Raw genomic sequence first — 4,951 nt, 5'->3', positions numbered from 1 at the left:
AGAGAGAGAGAGAGAGAGAGAGAGAGAGAGAGAGAGAGAGAGAGAGAGAGAGAGAGGGAGAGAGCGTGAGTTACAGCGACGGAGGGAGGCGGGGAAGAGAAGTTTATAGAGACAGCGTGAACGAGAGCGAAACAGAAAGATAGAAACGGCTGAAAACTTGTGCCTCAGTGCGTGCGTGTGTGTCTGTGTGTGTGTGTGTGTTTGTGTGTGTGTGTGTGTGTGTGTGTGTGTGTGTGTGTGTGTGTGTGTGTGTGTGTGTGTGTGTGTGTGTGTGTGTGTGTGTGTGTGTGTGTGTGTGTGTGTGTGTGTGTGTGTGTGTGTGTGTGTGTATGGTGTGTGTGTGTATGTGTGTGTGTGTGGGGGGGGGGTGATCTCGCGTGCGTGCAGAGTCACGCACATGCTAGTGTACAAACGCACGCATGTGCGTGCGTCAGTGGCTGCATGCGTGCGTGCGCGTGTCTGTGAGCGTGCAGGCGATCGTGTGTCCGAGTTTCTGTGTGCTTCCGTGCAACCTTCAATAGCCTCGCACGTTACCAATAGCAGGTAAACACACGATATCCATTTCGTGATCGCTCGAAGCCGATTACCAAACACCAGTGAATGCGCGCGCCATGCTACCTACACCGATTTGCGGCCATTACGAAGTCGACTGCAGGCGCACAACACAAACAAGGCACGCGTCGTTATGATTGTTATCGAATTCGTATTAGCGCTAATGCTGCGGCCTATACACTACCGGTCGCGCTCATCCGGTGACCGAGTTTTTGTGCAAGATGACTACGGAGCTGTCCGCGGCGTGGCGCTGCAGTCGCGGGTGGGTGAGCATGGCGAGAGTTGCGGCGAACGAGTCGATACTCGCCGGATTGCGTAATAAACGCGGAGTTAAGCTCGTTATGGCGGCTTCGCTCCGATTTCTGTCAAACAGCCCGAAGCAATCATCGCGACAGATGGACGTAATGAATAAAATATCGCCGTCCGTCTTGTTTCGTTTGCGTTGACGCGCGCGTCGGCGGCAGCGTCGGCGGCGACGGCAGCATCGGCGGCAGCGGCAGCGTCGGCGGCAGCAGCAACGGCCGCGGCAACGTCGGCGGCGGGTGGCAGCGGCGATGGGAATAATCAAGAGCTAATAATACAGGTATTATCCGCTCTTGGAATAATGTATGTATCCTCGGCAACTGCTCATCGCTATAGCAGAGCGGCTATGAGCCATCATGCACAACTGCAGCGATTCCGGCAAGCCGCGAGAGATACGCCGCCGCTGCCGTCACCGTTATAATGTGTGATAACCCGCTCCACACAACCCCCCCCCACTCCACCCCCGCCGCCGCGGCGACCGCTTCTTTGTTCGTCGCTTAACGAAGCGGTGAGTAATTATCACTCTTACATGTTTCTACGCGCTCATCAGGTGTGAATAGACAAAAGAGACGCATCGTCGATAGAGCGTCAAATTGGCTGGTCGGAGATGTCAGGCCGGGCATCCACGGCTGCGTGATTACTGCGGGACTGCTGCGTGACTGGTACGTGACTGGTGCGTGACTGGTACGTGACTGGTACGTGACTGGTGCGTGACTGCTGCGTGACAGCTGTGTGACTGGTGCGTGACAGCTGTGTGACTGGTGCGTGACTGGTGCGTGACTGGTGCGTGACTGGTGCGTGACAGCTGTGTGACAGCTGTCTGACTGATGCGTGGCTGATGCGTGACTGATGCGTGACTGATGCGTGACTGCTGCGTGACAGCTGCGTGACAGCTGCGTGACTGCTGCGTGACTGGTGCGTGACTGCTGCGTGACAGCTGCGTGACTGGTACGTGACTGGTGCGTGACTGCTGCGTGAGTAGTGCGTGACTGCTGCGTGACTGGTGCGTGACTGCTGCGTGACTGATGCGTGACTGCTGCGTGACTGGTGCGTGACTGGTGCGTGACTGCTGCGTGACTGGTGCGTGACTGGTGCGTGACTGCTGCATCACCGCTTCGTGATTGGTGCGTGACTGGTGCGTGACTGCTGCGTGACTGCTGCGTGACTGCTGCGTGACTGGTGCGTGACTGGTGCGTGACTGCTGCGTGACTGGTGCGTGACTGCTGCGTGACTGCTGCGTGACTGCTGCGTGACTGGTGCGTGACTGGTGCGTGACTGCTGCGTGATTGGTGCGTGACTGGTGCGTGTGACTGCTGCACGCCTGGTCCTAGCTATCAGATATCCTGATGGCTATTAGATAACAACGAGACTGATAAAACCAAAGCTGGTGATAACCACGTCTTCGGTTGTTAGTATAGAAATTATTAGCTATCGGGGCAACCGTCGCCTGACGCGGTCGGCTCACGCTGTCGGCACGGCGACGCGATCGCTTGTAACAGACGACGACCGGGATAACTGTTACGGCGTCGGCCGACGGACGTCGATAACCGATGCCATTGATGGAGAATGAATCGCGTGCGGTGCGGTGTTCCCACGACACACAGTTGTCGTCGGGCTACCTGCATCCTAGCTCTAGAACTAACTATAGCCCTTCGCTCTGCCACAGGCCTGTGGCAGAGTGATGGGCTATAGTTCTAGAGCTACATGCATCTTTGACGCGCAGAAAACCACATATTCGGATGACGATGTGTACCCATAACCGTAGCCGATAGACGTCACGATGCCTAGGATCGACGCTTCAATGCATCATGCTAGTATTTTTGCACCGGAGAAAAATGCGACAGAAATGAGGCAATATGTAGCACTCCGCCTACGTTTATACATACACGGACACGCGCACGAACGCACGCAGTGAGGCAGGCACACACATGCGCGCACACACGCGCACGCACGCACATCTGCACACACACACACGCGCGCGCACACACGCATGCGCATTCACACACACACACACACACACACACACACACACACACACACACACACACACACACACACACACACACACACACACACACGCGTACGTATACTTACTCGTTTGTAGACTAGCTTCTGTTCTACGGCTGTGCAGACAACTAAAAGGCCGAGCACTAGTGGCAGAAACGTGACGAAGGTCGCCATGGCGGTTGCTCTTCGCTGAATATGGTAGACGTATATACTCCGCTGCCTGGAAAACACGCAAAATCCCATGCGGCCAATTTAAACAAGGGGAGTAACAGCGTGTGAACCGCACACAGGAGATGTGTGAAATCGGCCGAGTGATTTGCCTGTTTCAAAAGAGTGTAATCATCTTCACGCTCGGCCAAGTAATTACTGCTGCTTTTATCTACAGCTAATTTGCGCCCTTCAAGGGCAGACCGGTGACAGGTTTTAACGACAACGACGAGCATAGCTTACGGCCGCGAAAGATTTCATTAATTCAGGCGCGCTTATATATTGAGTTACTATCAAACTCGTATAGATGGGTCACTTAAGGGAAACCGAGAAGTATCCTTGAAACGACAGGAGCCGCTTCTAAAAAGGTGTTTTCCTTGTGTAAGTGCAATCTAAAAGGATCACGAAAGAGTCCTTCATATATATGTCCGTTCTATAAAGGCGACGACTAACGCAGGGTTGTCTGCATTTTGTTAAAGCTGATGCTTTTATGTATAGATGCTTAAATTTATGACATCGGATTGATCGGCACGATGAGTATTCAAAAGTGTATCCGTTAACACTGCACTTTTTATACTCAAATCATAGGTTTTAACTACATTAGCGGATGCAGCTTGCATGCTAATTACGCACAAAAGCACGGCGCATCCACACGCGCTCCGGGATTATTTTAAGACTTATTAGCTATTATTAATATTAACGTTATAATCCTAGGTAAATGGTTTATAGAATCCTGCCGATCACGGACGCGCTGGGATGCGCACGCCCACTGTAACGACGTTACACGATCTAACCCGATTTACCATTATTATCTATTACCGCCGGAAATTACCAGCCTGGTCAACTCACACGTCGCACAACAAACTCCGAAAGAGAGAGAGAGAGAGCGCGCGAGAGAGAGATAGAGAGAGAGAGAGAGAGAGAGCGATCGCGATAAGAGAAAAAACGAGCACCGATACTCCCATGCAGACTAAACTTGCGCTGAATGCTAACTGATGTATTATGTAACTGCACGAACGGCATTGGAATTTCGCGGCGAACATTTTCTGTGTCTGTTCTGAGGGAGACAGATCTTCGGCGTGTGTATACGTACGTGTTTGTGCGAGGGTTTCGCTGAGCTTTTCTATTTTACACTATGCTCCTATTTCTATTAAACACACGCGGACGGTTGCAAATTTGGCCCCGTCCATCTTCTGCCGCTAGGAAATGAAAATATGCCGCCGATCGGCACGGAGAAAATGTAGCAATGTTCCGAACGCAAAATACTCCATATGTTTTAATTAGTGCATAGAAATAATGTGCCCGATAATCTTACCAAAGATTTCTATGTTTCATGCACATCAATAATGGGAAATCAATAATAACCTTGACAATCGAGGGATGCGAGTTAATCGATATATGATATTTTTATAATATTATAATAAATATGATATTTTAAGTGCACGAGTGCACGTTGCAGGTATCTATAAAACTAACAGATAGCGCTGGTGACACTAAGTGAAGGCGATTACGCTTGTAAACACGCGTGTCTCCTATCCACGTGAATAATAATCTTTAGTATTATCGTAAACTCGTAATGATAACTCTTCACATTCATAGGAACGACACCGAAAACTATACAGTTAAATGTCGATCAGATCGATCGCTCGAAACGGCGAACAGCAGCAGAGAAGGTTTTATTATCACAACTAACTAAAGAAGATGAGAGAGAGAGAGAGAGAGAGAGAAAGCGAGCGAGAGAGAGAGAGAGAGAGACGAGACGAGAGAGAGAGAGAGAGAGAGAGAGAGAGAGAGAGAGAAGAGAAGAAGAGAGAGAGACGAGAGACGCGCGACGACGAAGAACGAAGAAGAGAGAGACGACGGACGACGGTACGATAGTATA

At 51.0% G+C, this 4,951-nt stretch overlaps 1 long non-coding RNA gene across 1 annotated transcript in view; it reads right to left on the bottom strand.

The window, feature by feature from the left end:
• The window catches only part of LOC106810542, a 35,557-nt gene that overhangs the window by 11,117 nt on the left and 19,489 nt on the right, over positions 1-4,951 (bottom strand). The window contains exon 2 of the long non-coding RNA XR_001394032.1: positions 2,950-3,082. This is a non-coding gene — a long non-coding RNA (uncharacterized LOC106810542). The remainder of the gene's footprint in view (positions 1-2,949; positions 3,083-4,951) is intronic.

This window comes from Priapulus caudatus, unplaced genomic scaffold (assembly GCF_000485595.1).
Source record: "Priapulus caudatus unplaced genomic scaffold, Priapulus_caudatus-5.0.1 Scaffold450, whole genome shotgun sequence".
NCBI lineage: Eukaryota > Metazoa > Priapulida > Priapulimorpha > Priapulimorphida > Priapulidae > Priapulus > Priapulus caudatus.
The sequence above is the reverse complement of the archived record's forward strand: the minus strand, read 5'-3'. Positions and strand labels throughout refer to the sequence as shown.